Raw genomic sequence first — 20,300 nt, forward strand, 5'->3', positions numbered from 1 at the left:
CGCGCAGCATAGAAATTAGAGTTTGCGGCGCAGCAGTCAAGCAGCGTACGGCGCATTACCAGATTTACTGCTAATTACATAATGCTCGACGACTTACACCGCTACATAAATCACGAGTGAGCCGTGACACCGCTTAACCATCTGCACGCCAATGCTTTCGGCGCGCGCCTTTTCTACGAGCCAAGTTTCCGTTGGTCCCCGCGATTTGCTCCGGCGAGCAACTTCACGGAACTTTCTACCCGTGATTAATTATTTTTCGACACGCGGTGGCCTCGCTGCCGCCGCCGACTTTATACATCGAGATATATCGGTCCGCGGGTTAGTAGGCTGGAACAACGTCCAGACGCGGTACAATTGAAAGAATTTAATTGTACGTTCCGGAATCTCGGAATGTTCTACGTGTACCCGGACCATTTAGGCACTTTGCTGTTCCCGCGCCATTTTCTATCCCTCGGGATGGATGGGTGATGTTCTTCAATCTAATATATGTATAATATGTGATTTAATTATTATTAATCTGGGGCAAGATTAATACAACAACAAACTGAAACGTTTCTCTGAAAAAATGAGATTTATTATATTATACAGCTATTTACAATATTTATAAGATAGTTTACCAACCTGAAAAAATGAGAAACAACATTCAATGTTTATTGATTACAATCCTGTCCCTCACAGATTACAAATTCGATCCACTTTTATATTTCTCAAAACGTGCTAATTACTCTCAACTCTGTTTAGTTATATTTTATCCGTGCTCTACTTTACCTACTCGACTAGCGCGGTAGAATTCGAATGTTTAAGAAGTACTTCTTATATATGTAGTATTTTATCGATAAAAGTCCGCAACAGGTCTGCCCAAGGTTTTTTTAGAGATATGAAGGTTTCCTTCATTTTCTTTTAAAATGGAATCCAGTATTTTTTAATACATCAATCGACGCAGCTGGACATTCCTTATGAAAAAAGTACTAACCCATGTATTCTATGTCGAAAAGTTAGTAGTTCAGGAGATGTTCCAATTTAAATAACTCTCAAACACCATTACTGTCGTGCTAATACGTTACACGAGTAAGTAAACTGGTTCTGTTGAGTTTTTATCACATCTATCACACAGCGCCATTCTTCACCTTTCATTCAAGCCCTCGAACATTGCCAAACTCCCACTGGAACACGTTCTAAAATCGTCTCGAAGACGTCGTGTCTGATCTGGTTCGGATAGTCGAGGCTCCACTATATCGTGGATTACGCGAAGAATTATAGTTCGAACTGCATCGTGTGGGATATCATTTTAACCGGAAAAGAGCCGCCCGTGTGCCAGTGGAGGTTTCATAAATAAACAATCGAAAATAAGAAAGTTACGAACAGAATTCTACGGTGAAAAATAAGTTTCAGAGACAAACTGATCGGAATTGATTCTAATCGAATTTGTTGGCTAGTGTACAGAGAGAGAGTCGCCATTTCTTCTTATTGTTAGTAAGTACTTGTTGAAAATAGCGCGGAAAAATTTTGTATGGAACTGTAACAAATCGGTCAAACATTTAATTTGCATTTAGACGAGCATTATAAATGTTGAAGATTTCCCATGTACAAAAGCCGCATTTTTGAATAAAGTTATTCCCCCCCGTCAATATACATATAAAATGTATTGAACATATTGCAGACTTTCGTGAACGTCTATACGATATGTGTAACGGCATGGCTACATGTACAATACGTCAAAGAATTTAAGAAACTCTTACCACAACGTTTGCGATGAAAGCAGAATAAAATCCAAAGGAGAGCTGCGCAAAAATGCTTCGGCCCGTATTACAAAGATTCTAAAGATCTCTCCGGGCAAAAAGTAAGCAGCAAAGATAACAGGCTTTTTGAATAAACGTGAACCATAGAAATAAGGATCTTGCGGAGAGAAATGTTAGATGGACATTTCGTCCAACAAAGAGAACAGGGTATATGTTTCAGTATGCTTTGCTGTAATGAGGACGGAAAGAATTAGCTCGCATTGTTTAACATCAACGCGCAAAAAGTTCCGCGATTTTATCTGTACTTTTCAATGAGCTTATCTCTTAGTCCCGACTAAACAATGAGGTAAAACAAAACAACATTATTTAATGTGAAACTCTTCGAATAAGAAGAAAAAAAATCGTGAAGAATGGAATGAAGCTATTATTCAAAAATTGCGAGTTAACTCGTCATCCTCAACTAAAAGATTGAAGGGAGAAACGTATATTTTCTTTTTAATTTATTAATTTAATGTGAAACTCTTCGAATAAGAAGAAAAAAAATCGTGAAGAATGGAATGAAGCTATTATTCAAAAATTGCGAGTTAACTCGTCATCCTCAACTAAAAGATTAGAGGGAGAAACGTATATTTTCTTTTTAATTTATTAATTTAATGTGAAACTCTACGAATAAGAAGAAAAAAAATCGTGAAGAATGGAATGAAGCTATTATTCAAAAATTGCGAGTTAACTCGTCATCCTCAACTAAAAGATTGAAGGGAGAAACGTATATTTTCTTTTTAATTGATTAATTTAATGTGAAACTCTTCGAATAAGAAGAAAAAAATCTTGAAGAATGGAATGAAGCTATTATTCAAAAATTGCGAGTTAACTCGTCATCCTCAACTAAAACATTAAAGTGAGAAACGTATATTTTTTTAAATTTATTAATTTAATGTGAAACTCTTCGAATAAGAAGAAAAAAAATCGTGAAGAATGGAATGAAGCTATTATTCAAAAATTGCGAGTTAACTCGTCATCCTCAACTAAAAGATTGAAGGGAGAAACGTATATTTTCTTTTTAATTTATTAATTTAATGTGAAACTCTTCGAATAAGAAGAAAAAAAATCGTGAAGAATGGAATGAAGCTATTATTCAAAAATTGCGAGTTAACTCGTCATCCTCAACTAAAAGATTAGAGGGAGAAACGTATATTTTCTTTTTAATTTATTTATTTAATGTGAAACTCTTCGAATAAGAATAACAAAATCGTGGAGAATGGAATGAAGCTATTATTCAAAAATTGCGAGTTAACTCGTCATCCTCAACTAAAACATTAAAGGGAGAAACGTATATTTTTCTAAATTTATTAATTTAATGTGAAACTCTTCGAATAAGAAGAAAAAAATCGTGAAGAATGGAATGAAGCTATTATAAAAATATTGCGAGTTAACTCGTCATCCTCAACTAAAAGATTAAAGGGAGAAACGTATATTTTCTTTTTAATTTGTTTATTCAGTGTGAAACTCTTCGAATAAGAAAAAAAAAATCTTGAAGAATGGAATGAAGCTATTATTCAAAAATTGCGAGTTAACTCGTCATCCTCAACTAAAAGATTAGAGGGAGAAACGTATATTTTCTTTTTAATTTATTTATTTAATGTGAAACTTCTCGAATAAGAATAAAAAGGTCATGAAGAATGGATTGATGCTATTATTAAAATATTGCGAGTTAACTCGTCATCCTCAACTAAAAGATTAAAGTGAGAAACATATATAATATTTTCTTTTTAATTTATTAATTTAATGTGAAACTCTTCGAATAAGAATAACAAAATCGTGGAGAATGGAATGAAGCTATTATTAAAATATTGCGAGTTAACTCGTGATCCCCGATTAAAAGTTGAAAGGAAACTGCATATTTTTATTCGGTTTGATACTTCGGATAAAAAAATCATGAAGAATGATTAAGAGCGAAGACAGCTGCGAGTGAAAAAAAGGGTTAATGGTTTCACCGGATGATGACCCAGGGGTGAGATCAATAACACACCGGCTGATACGTTTACGAGCGAGTGCTTGAAGATTTTTTGAAGTCTGCATTACACAGGGGTGTAATAAAGCGGTACGCACCGGGGGCCGAGATATCTATATACGTGTTTTCGTGTAAAAATTCTTATAGGATCTTCGGAAGAGCTGCGTCACGTGCAGCAGACCGAAGCGCGTTGGGTGCAATAATGTCGGCTTGCCACGTGGACGCCCCATACGCCGGAAGAACATTAAAATCTCTTCATACATATGTATAAATGGAGCCGGAGGAGGGCAATATTAAAAACGAGTTCAATGAAAACAGGCGAAAAAAGAAAGGAGGGATCCACGGTGGAGGAGCCAGCTGGAACTTCAGCCTCGACAAATTGAATTCTTCAGGGCCACGGTGAAACTGTTTCTACGTGTGGTCGTTCTCATTAAAATGGAGCTACGAACGAACGGTAGAGATTAGTGTTTCCTAATTGAACTTTATGAACATCTATCTCCCTCCCCCTCTCCCTCCACTCGTCCAGCACCGCGCCTTTAAACAATAGATCTTCATACTCGCCTGGCAAATTGACTAAACTAAGAGCTCTCAGGAAAAATGCACGAGTGGAAAGCTCGGCTCTCCCTGTTTCTAGACAACTCTAAATCATGGAACTTCCTTCTTTATGTTTGCAGACAATCGTGAATAATGGACACACACAAGTAAAAAACTCAATTCCTCGTGTCTGTGTAAAATCGTGAATAATGGAACGCACTAGTAAAAAGCTCAGTTCCTTATGTTTGTATAAAATTGTGAATAATGGAACACACATGTAAAAACTCAGTCCCCTGTGTTTGTACAAAATTGTAAATAATGAAATGCACAAGTAAAAAACTCAATTCCTCGTGTCTGTACAAAAATGTAAATAATGGAACACACATGTAAAAAGCTCAGTTGCCTATGTTTGTATAAAATTGTAAATAACGTAACACACAAGAAAAGAACACAGTTATAGTTTTGTCTACATAAAATTGTAAATAATGAGAGGCACAAGTAAGAAACTCAATTCCTCAGGTCTGTATAAAATTGTGAATAATGAAACACACATGTAAAAAGCTCAGTTCCTTATGTTTGTATAAAATTGTGAATAATGGAACACACATGTAAAAACTCAGTCCCCTGTGTTTGTACAAAATTGTAAATAATGGAATGCACAAGTAAAAAACTCGATTCCTCGTGTCTGTACAAAAATGTAAATAATGGAACACACATGTAAAAAGCTCAGTTGCCTATGTTTGTAGAAAATTGTAAATAACGTAACACACAAGGAAAGAACACAGTTATAGTTTTGGCTATATAAAATTGTAAATAATGAGAGGCACAAGTAAGAAACTCAATTCCTCATGTCTGTACAAAATTGTAAATAATGGAATGCACAAGTAAGAAACTCAATTCCTCATGTCTGTATAAAATTGTAAATAATGGAACACACATGTAACAAGCTCAGTTGCCTATGTTTGTATAAAATTGTAAATAACGTAACACACAAGAAAAGAACACAGTTAGTTTTGTCTATATAAAATTGTAAATAATGAGAGGCACAAGTAAGAAACTCAATTCCTCATGTCTGTACAAAATTGTAAATAATGGAATGCACAAGTAAGAAACTCAATTCCTCATGTCTGTATAAAATTGTAAATAATGGAACACACATGTAACAAGCTCAGTTGCCTATGTTTGTATAAAATTGTAAATAACGTAACACACAAGAAAAGAACACAGTTAGTTTTGGCTATACAAAATTGTAAATAATGAGAGGCACAAGTAAGAAACTCAATTCCTCATGTCTGTACAAAAATGTAAATAATGGAACACACATGTAAAAAGCTCAGTTCCCTATGTTTGTATAAAATTTTAAATAACGTAACACACAAGAAAAGGACACAGTTTAAGTTTTGTCTACATAAAATTGTAAATAATGAGAGGCACAAGTAAGAAACTCAATTCCTCAGGTCTGTATAAAATTGTGAATAATGAAACACACATGTAAAAAGCTCAGTTCCTTATGTTTGTATAAAATTGTGAATAATGGAACACACATGTAAAAACTCAGTCCCTTGTGTTTGTACAAAATTGTAAATAATGGAATGCACAAGTAAAAAACTCAATTCCTCATGTCTGTACAAAAATGTAAATAATGGAACACACATGTAAAAAGCTCAGTTGCCTATGTTTGTATAAAATTGTAAATAACGTAACACACAAGAAAAGAACACAGTTATAGTTTTGTCTACATAAAATTGTAAATAATGAGAGGCACAAGTAAGAAACTCAATTCCTCAGGTCTGTACAAAATTGTGAATAATGTAAGACTGTAAATTGTAAACAATACAATACACAGGTAGAAAACTCGGTTCTTCTTGTATAAAATTGCAAAAGTTAGTGTTAGTACAACAAAAAAAAAAAAAAAATTGAAAATAGGTCTGGCAATCTTTTCAGTAAATAATTACATTTGGAAGTAAAGAATAAAATTTGTTGGAAATATTTCGGGATTTCGTTTGAGGTGGCTCGTGTGTTACTGAAGAACTACATACGAAACTTTTTCGAGGGTTGAAGTGGGTCAATGCTTGGCTCCTGACAAGAGAAATCGATAAGTCTTTCACCATTTTCCAATCTTAAACACGGTTCTCAAGATACCGCCGGTTAAAATTTAGGGTTCTGCGGTGCACATTGTTGAAATCCCAAGGGGCAAAGGGACCGTGCGAGAAAGAAGCGCAGAGCCGCCGACATTCATCGTGATAACTGCTTCAGATATTTTTATCAGAGTCAGCGCCATTTTTTTAACGCACCACTACGATAGAATATAATAGAATAGCAAAAACCAGTAATGATTAAATTCGAACGATAATTATTTATTTAAATGTATCTATTTGTTGCCCAACACTGACCTTTGCTCACGTCGAATTTGATTATTTATAATTTACAAGAAAAATAGTACCAGCCTGAACACGTTGAATGTTTGAAATTTGTCCCTAAATTCATTACTAAGCTAACCGAAATAAGAAATGAAATTTGATTATGCCGAGCAAGCACAGGCTGCGAAGCAGATGTTTAGCAAAAATAAGTTTTACGACGGTCTGTTCGAGAAATATTTGTTGTTCGTAAATATCGATCAGCCGCCCCCTCGCATAATATTATTCCGGGACAGGGGGAGCTCCGCGAAATAGGACAATTCACTAAATATGCCGTTTCCTCCGCGGCGGTGTGGTTGGTGGGACACGAATGTAGGCCAAGCCATGTTTCTTCCGTGTTTTTGTCCGCGGGATGCGCCTCTATTTATGGGGGGAAGCCAATCCAAGGAGACGCGGTTGTTCTCACGGAACGGGTATTTTGGAGAACAGTAATGACGCTTTATGGATGTCGTTTCTCAGGCCACGTGGCGCACGAATAAAACGTCTCCGCCGTCGTCTTTCTCTCGGAAAAATAGTTTGACTCGGTGAAAAGCATGAGAAGCGATACATTTAACAACGCGAACGGTATATATGCATGTTATTTCCCAGTGTCACGATAGAAACGCGGACCGGCGAACAAATTCATCGCGATATATGTAGAATCTTATTGCGTGCTTCTCGCATCGTTCCGCTTGTTACTGCGTTCGCGAAAGGCGCCGGACAAATTTTTATTCCCGAGCCTTCACCCTCGGTCGTCGAAAACCGCCAGGTTTTACGCGAATTAGAAATTTACTTTATCATTCTTCCTGTGCCACGATTTCTTCGATTATTTTTTTACCACGCTTATATTAGCTTGCCGAGTTGTTGTTGTATGCGTCGAATCTTGTAATCGAATTTTAAACCACTTCCCGATGAGCTAGAGACTGGAAACATTAAACATAGCTCAGAACTGGATGACAATGCAATATTAAAAACAAATTTAAAAAAAAAACTGTGCGTTCAGGATATGATTATAGTAGAATGTGATATTGTTTTAAAGTAGCATTAAATTGTTATGAAATTTTATATATTCAATATTATTCGAGGGAGTAATATTATTTATAGAAATTTTATATAGAGTTTGATATTGTTTTGAAATGGCATTAAATTAATATGAAGTTTTATATAATTAATATTATTTGAGGGAGTAATATTATTTATAGAAATTTTATATAGAACCTAATATTGTTTTCAAGTACATTGCATTAAATCGTTATGAAATTTGATATATTCAATATTATTCGAGGGAGTAATATTATTTATAGAAATTTTATATAGAGTTTGATATTGTTTTGAAATGGCATTAAATTAATATGAAGTTTTATATAATTAATATTATTTGAGGGAGTAATATTATTTATAGAAATTTTATATAGAACCTAATATTGTTTTCAAGTACATTGCATTAAATCGTTATGAAATTTTATATATTCAATATTATTCGAGGGAGTAATATTATTTATAGAAATTTTATATAGAACCTAATATTGTTTTCAAGTACATTACATTAAATCGTTATGAAATTTTAAATATTCAATATTATTCGAGGGAGTACTATTATTTATAGAAATTTTATATAGAGTTTGATATTGTTTTGAAATGGCATTAAATTAATATGAAGTTTTATATAATTAATATTATTTGAGGGAGTAATATTATTTATAGAAATTTTATATAGAACCTAATATTGTTTTCAAGTACATTGCATTAAATCGTTATGAAATTTGATATATTCAATATTATTCGAGGGAGTAATATTATTTATAGAAATTATATATAGAGTTTGATATTGTTTTGAAATGGCATTAAATTAATATGAAGTTTTATATAATTAATATTATTTGAGGGAGTAATATTATTTATAGAAATTTTATATAGAACCTAATATTTTTTTCAAGTACATATCATTAAATTATTATGAAATTTTATATATTCAATATTATTCGAGGGAGTAATATTATTTATAGAAATTATATATAGAGTTTGATATTGTTTTGAAATGGCATTAAATTAATATGAAGTTTTATATAATTAATATTATTTGAGGGAGTAATATTATTCATAGAAATTTTATATAGAACCTAATATTGTTTTCAAGTACATTGCATTAAATTATTATGAAATTTGATATATTCAATATTATTCAAGGGAGTAATATTATTTATAGAAATTATATATAGAGTTTGATATTGTTTTGAAATGGCATTAAATTAATATGAAGTTTTATATTTAATATTATTTGAGGGAGTAATATTATTTATAGAAATTTTATATAGAACCTAATATTGTTTTCAAGTACATTGCATTAAATCGTTATGAAATTTTATATATTCAATATTATTCGAGGGAGTAATATTATTTATAGAAATTTTATATAGAGTTTGATATTGTTTTGAAATGGCATTAAATTAATATGAAGTTTTATATAATTAATACTATTTGTGTGTGTGTGTGTGAGGGGGTTGAAATTATGAGGTGGGTCATTCTCCATCAATCTTGAAAGAACTATGGACGAGATAAAATTGCAAAAGTGAGCGAGTTCTACCGGGATTGCAACAAACTGGAGTGAAATAAAAATGTATCGTCTTTCTTAATACTTTCTTCTAATGTTTTTTAAAATACATACTTCTTCTCGTATCTAAAAAATGTAGAAACTGTCAGAAATGCACGAGGAGACATGAAAAATTTTCTTTCGCTACTTAATAATATAGAATTCTATTAAAAAATATGGCTGACTTTCGATAGGATTGATCACGCCGTTGTTATCTTCGTGTATGATAATAATAATTAGTCTGAATCAAATTAGCTAGCTTGATGAAAATCGATGTTGCATCGTTGAAAGATTTAGTCGAATTTTTCGGTGCAGCTATGCATCCAAGAGAGGCCAGCTACAGGATGCATAGATAATATTAATAATGCATATCGGAGTAGCGTGTCGCTGGAGAGACCGGTCGAGAACGACGACGGTGTGACGTTAACCTGATACTGACTAATCACTGCAGCAATGAATCGTCTACGATCAAATTGTACTAATAAGGAGTATCGGAAGCTGAGAGTGTTCCACCGCTTGAGAGACTTCAGAGATTAAGGTGTGGTGTTAACGTAATACTAACTAATCACTCGGCCAATGAATCGCCAGCCTGGAACCTAAAGCAAAGCGGCGCGGGGATAAAGAGATTCTCCAGCCGTAGTAATTGCATTATATAATAGTGCACTAAAACAACGAGTATCAACTTGAATGATTTTCTCAATGGGGAACCTCATTTATGACCTTGTGCGACCGCGTGTGAACGAATTCTAAAAATTAAAGATCACCTTCATTTAACTAGACCGAAGATGGTGGTCCTATGGGTGGGTGTTGTTTTAAACATTAAAGCAATTAGACAAATTTAAAAATGCCGTTGCACTATCCTCAGCCTGTTAAACACATGCAGAAAGAAAATGGCTTTCCGTTTCACTCCAGTTTGTTGCAATTCAGGTGGAACATTTTTCGTCTATGAAAGACGATTCACACTTTCCACCATGATACAATAAAGAAACGCGAATTCATTGATAGAATACATTGGTGCTCGACCTTGATGAATAAATTTCATTTAGAAAGAAATGTTAAAAGTCGCGAAACAGGCTGGGAAGTTGCAAAGCGAGGAACTTGTTTCATTAAACACCTCGAAAATAAATTGTCCCAATTAAATAGGAATAAATAGTTCCATAACGTGAATGGGGGGGGGGGGGCAGGTCGAAACGAAAAGCAAAGAGAAGCATCGGAGCTAATGTTGCGAGAAGGATGTAGAAATACAGGAAAGTTCGGCGAAAACGATAAATCTTCATACTTTGAAACGCTCCGTAAGTTTTCCAATAAAATCTTCTTGGCTCGCCGAACATTACCTTTCCTCCCCCCGTCTGTCCTGGTACAGCGAAGCAGCAAGGGTGACGCAGGGTTCGATCGAAATGCATATGCGTCCGGTCGTCGAAGTCGCATTTCACAATTACACTGTGGCCAGGCTGACATTCGATAAATCATCCGAACGTGTACTCTGGGTGTCCCAAAGACGTTGCACTCTTGAAGGATATAATTCCTGAGGTAATGCGAAATAACTTTTCTCTTTGAGAAAATGTTCTGCGCGACTTCGTTCAGCAGTTATTAAACAAAAAAAAAAAAAACGATTATATCGCACGCCATATTAATGGAGAAGGTGCCTGGAATTAATGGAGAGTGCCCTGTTTAAAAAGTTGTCGGTTATCGCAGGGATGTAACTTCAATAACCACAATTCTAATTTAAAAAAGCATTTGTCGTAAATGAGCAAGGTCTTCAATTGTGAAGTGTGGGGTGGGTCATTCCCCATAAAAATTGCATAAAAATTGCAAAATTATGTGGAACCTTGACAAGTTCGATTTCCCTTTAGAAAAGGACTTTTCCAAAATTGAAGGTTTCTGCAGCGAAGTCTACCATTGTAAAATATGGGGTTGGTCATTCACCATCAATCTTGAAGGTATTAAATAAAAAAAAATCTTGAAAGTACAATTGACGAAATAAAATTGCATGCGTGATCGAAAATGCACCAAATAGAAATATTTAAAACTTCAATAAGCACAAGGTCTTCAATTGTGAAGTGTGGGGTGGGTCATTTCCCATCAATCTTGAAAGAACAATTGACGAGATAAAATTGCGTAAAAATTGCAAAATTATGTGGAACCTTGACAAGTTCGATTTCCCTTTAGAAAAGGACTTTTCCAAAATTGAAGGTTTCTGCAGCGAAGTCTACCATTGTAATATATGGGGTGGGTCATTCTCTATCAATCTTGAAGGTATTAAATAAAAAAAAATCTTGAAAGTACAATTGACGAAATAAAATTGCATGCGTGATCGAAAATACGCACCAAATAGAAATACTTAAAACTTCAATAAATACAATTTTACTTTAAAAAAGCATTTATCCTAAATGAGCAAGGTCTTCAATTGTGATGTATGGGGGTGGCCATTCTCACAAAATTGTATAAAAGTTTAAAAAATATGTGAAACTTCGATAAGTGCAATTTTCCATTAAAACAGAACTTTTCCAAAATTCATGGTTTCGACAGCAAGGTGCTCAATTGTGAATTATGGGGTTGGTCATTCTCCATCAATCTTGAAGGTATTAAATAAAAAAAAATCTTGAAAGTACAATTGACGAGATAAAATTGTATAAAAGTTTTAAAAATATGTGAAACTTCGATAAGTGCAATTTTCCATTAAAACAGAACTTTTCCAAAATTCATGGTTTCGACAACAAGGTGCTCAATTGTGAATTATGGGGTTGGTCATTCTCCATCAATCTTGAAGGTATTAAATAAAAAAAAATCTTGAAAGTACAATTGACGAGATAAAATTGTATAAAAGTTTAAAAAATATGTGAAACATTGATATGTGCAATTTTCCATTAAAACAGAACTTTTCCAAAATTCATGGTTCCGACAGCAAGGTGCTCAATTGTGAATTATGGGGTTGGTCATTCTCCATCAATCTTGAAGGTATTAAATAAAAAAAAATCTTGAAAGTACAATTGACGAGATAAAATTGTATAAAAGTTTAAAAAATATGTGAAACATTGATATGTGCAATTTTCCATTAAAACAGAACTTTTCCAAAATTCATGGTTTCGACAGCAAGGTGCTCAATTGTGAATTATGGGGTTGGTCATTCTCCATCAATCTTGAAGGTATTGTTGCGAAGGCTTCGGCGTGGTCTTGCCGGAGAACACATAATAATAATAAACGAAACTATAACTTTATTAAATGTACAATAGAAGGAGAACAATCGATAATGTGTGTCAGAAGTGGGATTACGGGAGATAGCACCGCAACAACATCCACTTCGGGAGTAGAAGCGATGATGTTGCAGACGCTTTTCGAAGCCCTCCAGAGGAACATTTCGGGGCAGTTTCAAGAGCAGCAGAAGATCTCAGAACAGAGATGGGAACAGGAGAGGACCCGGTTTGAAGAGACGGAAGCAGCAAACAGGGCCGCTCAAGCTGCGAGGGAAGCTGCCTTGGAAGGACGTTTCGGGATCCTGGAGGCTCAGTGTCAGGTGCTCTCGCAAAATCTACACACGCTTGTACAGCCGCGATTAATTAACTCTACCGAGAACCGTGAACCTCAAAATGAAAATATATCTGTTCTTAACGGGTCTACGTTTCCGGTTCTTCCGCTTTCGCAGCAGGATCCTCCGCGCGATACGGTGGGCGGGTTTCGTAGTGTTTCAGAGTTAGGATATACCGTGAAACCGCCTAAATTCGACGGTAAAGCTTCGTGGGAAGAATATCGGATTCAGTTTGACACGATAGCTCGCGCGAATAGATGGGATGAACCGAGGAAAGCTTTGGCCTTAGTTGCATCTTTGGAGGGCCCTGCTCGAGGAGTGTTGACTTCTCTTTCTGTGGATAAACAAAATGACTTCCAGACGATAGTTTCGGCATTAGAGTTCCGTTATGGGATAAAAAATTTTCGAAATTTAAGTTATGTGAAGTTTCAAAATTACAGGCAACGGAAAGGGGAGTCGATTTCTGAGTTGGCGGCAGAAATTGAGAGGCTTGCTCAAGCTGCATTTGACGAATGCCCTTTCGAAAGTAGGGACAAACTCGCGGCCTCTCAATTTGTAGCAGCATTGGCCAACGAGGAGATCAAGCGAATATTGAGACTCGGTGGTTTTACATCTCTGAGGGCAACGGTTATTAGAGCCCTAGAGATTGAAGCTGTTGAGTCCATTACTGAAACCTCATATAAAAACCGAAACGATCGCTACAAACCTTATTATTTTCCGGAACGAATTATCCCTGGACGGAGTTGGAGAGAACGGGAGAGCGATCGAAGACCGGAGGAGGCGTTTCGTCCGAACAGGAGCTACCAGCAGAGGTCGAGTTTCGTGAATCGGAATACAACGAATATTAACAGTAATAGAGAAGATCGACCCAGGGAGTGTTGGAGTTGTCGGCAGCCTGGACACTTTCAGAAGGATTGTCCGAAGAGGCAAACGCAGAAGATGGGAAACGCAAAGAAGTCACAGTAGAGGGGGAGACTGTGACTTCTTCTTCTTCTACCCCCGTCGTGCTGAAGACTTACTTGAAGAAGAATTGTACGGCCATCGAGGGATTCATCGATGGAGAATTGACTTCGATAGTAATTGACACAGGATCGAGTGTGAATCTTTTAGGGACAAATAAGTTCAGTCCCAAAAGTAAGCTTGGCGCGGCGGAGGGACTTCCGGAAATGAAAATTGTGTCCATTTCTGGAGAGAATTTACCGATTCAAGACAGGTGCAGATGTCTGGTTAAAATTAACAGTTTTGAATCGGAGGAAGATTTCTTCGTAATTAATATGGCGGAGGAGTGTATTTTGGGAAATGAATTTCTCCAGAGACACGCGTGTGGGCTCGATTATTTGGCAGGAAAATTACAAATAGCTGGGAAGGAGGAGGTCAGCTTTATTGGTCGAGGGATGAAAAATAAGGCAGAAGTAACTTTATTGGCGAAGAAGAAAGAAGTTACTCCGGAGGAGGAAAAGATGGTTTCACTTGTGCCGAAGCATTTAAAAGATCTTTTCCAGCGTTGCTCTACCGTCTTATCTCCGCCGCGGAAGATGGCGTTTGCAGAAATAGCACATGAATTTCAGGATGTGTTTGCAGAAAATCCTGAACATGTTGGAAGTTGTGACGTTGTCCAACATAGAATTGATACAGGAGATTGTGTACCAATCAAACAGGCACCACGTCGCCTTCCTTTCCACCGACGAGACGAGGTTGAAGAGTTACTCGCAAAGATGGAAAGGCAAGGAGTAATCGAAGAGTCGAAAAGTCCATGGTCCTCTCCTATCGTTCTTGTGAAGAAGAAGGATGGAAGCACTAGATTCTGTGTGGACTATCGCCGGCTTAATGATGTCACGAAAAAAGATTCTTACCCATTACCGCGAATTGAAGACACGCTAGATGCCCTAGCTGAATCGTCTTGGTTTTCAACGATAGATCTGCAAAGTGGTTATTGGCAGATTATGTTGCATGAAAGGGACCGTGAGAAGACCGCGTTCTGCGTGGGTAAAGGACTCTGGCAATTCAAAGTGATGCCCTTCGGACTTTGCAATGCCCCTGCCACGTTTGAACGACTTATGGATACGGTATTAAAAGGCCTTTGCGGAAAAATCTGCTTGGTGTATTTGGACGATATAATTGTTTACGGGCGAAGTTTCGATGAGAACATAGAAAATCTGAAGATTGTTTTCGTACGCCTGCGTCAAGCTAAACTGTTAGTGAACCCGAAGAAATGCAATTTCTTCTGTAAAGAGGTGCGTTACCTTGGACACATCGTTTCCGAATGCGGAATAAAAACGGATCCGGAGAAGATAAAGGCAATCCAGGAATGGCCGGTCCCGAAGAATAAAACGGAACTAAGAAGTTTTCTTGGGCTCTGTACGTACTATAGGAAGTTCGTCAGGGATTTTTCTGCCATCGCTAGGCCACTACATCGTCTGACGGAAGAGAAAGTTACCTTTGGATGGTCAGAAGAATGCCAGGAGGTGTTTGAGTGGTTGAAACAACGACTCTCTGAATCTCCGATACTGGCTTACCCTTTGGTAGATGCAGATTTCATTTTAGATACTGATGCGTCGAATTTTGCCATTGGAGCTGTTCTCTCGCAGGTTCAAGATCAAGAGGAGAAAGTTATTGCGTATTTCTCGAAAATGCTAGGAAAAGCTGAGAGGAATTACTGCGTGACTAGAAGAGAACTTTTGGCAATAATCAAGTCTATTGAACATTTTCACCACTATCTGTATGGTCGAAAATTTTTAGTGAGGACTGACCATGCTGCGCTCAGATGGTTACTGTCGTTTAGGAATCCAGAAGGACAAATGGCTCGTTGGATAGAAAGACTGCAACAGTACGATTTCGAAATTAAACATAGGGAAGGAAAGTTGCATATAAATGCAGACAGTCTGTCAAGAAGACCATGCGAGGTTTCGCAGTGCAAATATTGTCATCGCCTTGAAAAGAGAGAGTTGAGAGAAGAAATATGTAACAAGGAAGAACACGTTTACAGGTCGATCTGTGAAGATGCCGGTTCAGAAGAATGGAAGAGAGCACAAGAGGACGACGGAGAAATTAATTTCATATTACAAAGAGTAATTGAGCAAAATAAGCCAGATTGGCAGGAAGTTTCTTCATTTTTCTCCAGTGACAAAGTTTTACTGGAAGATTTGGGATTCTCTTGAAGTAAGAAAAGGTTTGCTTTTCCGGAGGTGGGAATCCACAGACGGGAAAGAAGCAGTTCTGTTATTAATCGTCCCTAGATGCAAAATCGAAGAAGTGTTACGGGAGTGTCATAACGCCCCATGGGGAGGACATTTCGGAATTCGCAAAACACTTGCTAAGATTCGGCAAAGGTTTTTCTGGCCTGATCATCGTCGGGAAGTTGAGGAATGGTGCCGTCGTTGTGAAAGCTGTGTGGCGAAGAAGGGCCCTAGAGAGAAAGGGAAGGGCGCTTTGAAGATTTACAATGTTGGAGCCCCTTTTGAACGAATTGCACTGGATATTGTAGGACCTCTACCAAAATCTACGACCGGAAACAAATATGCCCTTGTCGTCGTAGATTATTTCTCGAAGTGGCCGGAAGTGGTTCCGCTTCCGAATCAAAGAGCAACAACCATAGCAAAGACCCTTTTAACGGATATAATAAGCCGTCATGGTGTACCACTGGAACTGCATTCAGATCAGGGTCGGAATTTCGAATCTAATGTTTTCAAGGAATTGATGAGGATGCTTGGAATTAAAAAAGACAAGGACGACGCCCCTACATCCCCAATCGGATGGACTCGTTGAAAGGATGATTCGAACTTTATTGCAGTATCTTACACAGTTTGTTTCAGAACATCAAAAAGACTGGGATGAATGGATACCGACGTTCCTTCTGGCATATCGGACGTCTCAACATGAGGTAACCAGAAATACTCCGGCAATGGTTCTCATGGGTCGAGAATTACGACTTCCTTTAGATCTCTTGAGAGGAAGTAACTACGCTTCTGAGAAGAAGGATGAAGGAACTTACATCGAAGAAACGAGGGCTAAGATCTTGAAAATCCATGATTTTGTGCGTCAACGGATGAAGATTAGTAGTGACAAAATGAAGTCTTGGTACGATGTTCACGCGAATTCAGTTTCATTTAAAACGGGAGACAAGGTATGGTTATTCAATCCACGGCGTACAAGAGGCCGGTGTCCGAAACTCCAATCTGATTGGGAAGGACCGTATGTAATAAAGGATCGGTTAAATGAATTAATCTTTCGTATAATTCGCTCACCTAAAGCGAAGCCAAAGATTGTTCATGTAAATAGACTCGCACGTTACAATGCTTGAATTTATGAGGCAAAGGAAAGGAACTTCGACACTTTTCGCTTAAGAAGAGGACGTTTCATCAAAAGAAGACGGGGGTAACTTTGTTCTGGTACCCGAGAAGACATCAAGAAAGGAGTATTCAAGGTACAAGAGTCAAGAGGAGTGGCGAGGATTGGGCGGAGTAGCTTCATTAAAGAATTATTAATTCCTCCTATCAACGTCCTGCTCAGGGTTTTTTGGGTGGTTTTTCCCCTGAGACAGAGGACAAATGTCGGGACGTTTACTGTCTGACTGAGGCCACCAGGGTAAATCACTTAAGTTTTCGGTTATTGACTTTTCAGACAGTGGTTGATATGTCAGGGAGCTGTCATTCTGACGTGAAAAGGTTAACGACTACGTATTGAAGATGCTGTTTAATTAGAAGCGTGAAGGTTGATACATCTACAGAGGTGAACCTAGTCGCGGACGGGACGCCCGCTTTCTTCGAAGGGGGGAGTAATGTTACGATGAAGTTGCCTTTCTCCTGTGATATTCTGAAGTTATCACAGAGATCGAGTGAAGTCGCCTGTCAGATCGATATTGCGGTATCCGGACAACGAGTTTGTTGATAAGAAGAAGAGAGATGTTAGATCCTCTCGAGTGATTGAGACGAAAGCACACATTATCGATTGTTCTCCTTCTATTGTACATTTAATAAAGTTATAGTTTCGTTTATTATTATTATGTGTTCTCCGGCAAGACCACGCCGAAGCCTTCGCAACAGTATGAAATAAAAAAAAATGTTGAAAGTACAATTGACGAGATAAAATTGTATAAAAGTTTAAAAAATATGTGAAACTTCGATAAGTGCAATTTTCCATTAAAACAGAACTTTTCCAAAATTCATGATTTCGGCAGCAAGGTGCTCAATTGTGAATTATGGGGTTGGTCATTCTCCATCAATCTTGAAGGTATTAAATAAAAAAAAATCTTGAAAGTACAATTGACGAGATAAAATTGTATAAAAGTTTTAAAAATATGAGAAACTTCGATAAGTGCAATTTTCCATTAAAACAGAACTTTTCCAAAATTCATGGTTCCGACAGCAAGGTGCTCAATTGTGAATTATGGGGTTGGTCATTCTCCATCAATCTTGAAGGTATTAAATAAAAAAAAATCTTGAAAGTACAATTGACGAGATAAAATTGTATAAAAGTTTTAAAAATATGTGAAACTTCGATAAGTGCAATTTTCCATTAAAACAGAACTTTTCCAAAATTCATGGTTTCGACAGCAAGGTGCTCAATTGTGAATTATGCGGTTGGTCATTCTCCATCAACCTTGAAGGTATGAAATAAAAAAAATCTTGAAAGTACAATTGACGAGATAAAATTGTATAGAAGTTTAAAAAATATGTGAAACCATGATATGTGCAATTTTCCATTAAAACAGAACTTTTCCAAAATTCATGGTTTCGACAGCAAGGTGCTCAATTGTGAATTATGGGGTTGGTCATTCTCCATCAATCTTGAAGGTATGAAATAAAAAAAAAATCTTGAAAGTACAATTGACGAGATAAAATTGTATAAAAGTTTAAAAAATATGTGAAACTTCGATAAGTGCAATTTTCCATTAAAACAGAACTTTTCCAAAATTCATGGTTTCGACAGCAAGGTGCTCAATTGTGAATTATGGGGTTGGTCATTCTCCATCAATCTTGAAGGTATGAAATAAAAAAAAATCTTGAAAGTACAATTGACGAGATAAAATTGTATAAAAGTTTAAAAAATATGTGAAACTTCGATAAGTGCAATTTTCCATTAAAACAGAACTTTTCCTAAATTCATGGTTTCGACAGCAAGGTGCTCAATTGTGAATTATGGGGTTGGTCATTCTCCATCAATCTTGAAGGTATGAAATAAAAAAAAATCTTGAAAGTACAATTGACGAGATAAAATTGTATAAAAGTTTAAAAAATATGTGAAACTTCGATAAGTGCAATTTTCCATTAAAACAGAACTTTTCCAAAATTCATGGTTTCGACAGCAAGGTGCTCAATTGTGAATTATGGGGTTGGTCATTCTCCATCAATCTTGAAGGTATGAAATAAAAAAAAATCTTGAAAGTACAATTGACGAGATAAAATTGTATGAAAGTTTAAAAAATATGTGAAACTTCGATAAGTGCAATTTTCCATTAAAACAGAACTTTTCCAAAATTCATGGTTTCGACAGCAAGGTGCTCAATTGTGAATTATGGGGTTGGTCATTCTCCATCAACCTTGAAGGTATTAAATAAAAAAAAATCTTGAAAGTACAATTGACGAGATAAAATTGTATAAAAGTTTAAAAAATATGTGAAACTTCGATAAGTGCAATTTTCCATTAAAACAGAACTTTTCCAAAATTCATGGTTTCGACAGCAAGGTGCTCAATTGTGAATTATGGGGTTGGTCATTCTCCATCAACCTTGAAGGTATGAAATAAAAAAAAATCTTGAAAGAACAATTGACGAGATAAAATTTATTAAAAATTGCAAAAATATGAGGTACGGACCAAAGAAGGACTTTTGATTCCAGAGTTCGGCAATTTTTCTTTAATCTTGAAAGAGGAATCGCGGGGAGTAGAACGCGTGGCTCACCCCCGTGCGTCATCGAATCGGAAGGAATAACAAGAAGCGCCATCGGCAGTTATTAGGGGATGTCGCGAGAGGCCTGTAGAGAAGAGAAGTCGTGTGTAGAAACGTGTTTTGCGAGCCTCGGGGCCGTCGCGTCCGTAAGATTTCAATAACCATTCCATAAATAGCTGCGCGGGATTTCGAGGTCTTCCCTAAAACCTCCGTCGACTTAGTCTCCTTCCGCACGTACGTTTCCCTGCGTCCCATTTTGGCAGTGCGCCCATGTAAATGAAAACAAGTACTTTCCCCGCGCGTGTGCCGCTTTTATTGCCTCCTTGATGCATGCCTTTATAAGCGGAACGAATGGTTATTACTCGGCCAACTAGATGTATACATAGATACACCGTGTGTATTTATAACCGCATTCGTGTGTCGCGACCTCGTACGTAATACCACGGAGGGGTGAAACGCGTAACTCAATCGACTAGGTCGTTTTCCCTGATAACTGATTGATTTGAGGCTCATTGGCTGCGACTAGTTTACTAGCTAGCCACGCCGCCGCCGGAATACAGACATTCGAGATTCTAATCTGTTCTTACAGAGTTCGAGTTTAAGCCGCAAGTGTTACAC

The 20,300-nt window shown here is 36.7% G+C and overlaps 1 protein-coding gene and 1 long non-coding RNA gene across 5 annotated transcripts in view; both read right to left on the bottom strand.

Annotated features, from left to right (window-relative positions):
• Window positions 1-20,300, bottom strand: part of LOC143218376 (uncharacterized) — a 597,229-nt gene that overhangs the window by 411,140 nt on the left and 165,789 nt on the right. The gene's annotated exons all lie outside the window — the stretch shown is intronic.
• Window positions 490-8,097, bottom strand: LOC143218379 (uncharacterized). Its single transcript, XR_013011031.1, has 2 exons — window positions 622-8,097; window positions 490-557 (listed from the first exon to the last, which is right to left on the bottom strand). It is a non-coding gene; the product is annotated as an uncharacterized LOC143218379 (long non-coding RNA).

Source organism: Lasioglossum baleicum, chromosome 19, assembly GCF_051020765.1.
Source record: "Lasioglossum baleicum chromosome 19, iyLasBale1, whole genome shotgun sequence".
NCBI lineage: Eukaryota > Metazoa > Arthropoda > Insecta > Hymenoptera > Halictidae > Lasioglossum > Lasioglossum baleicum.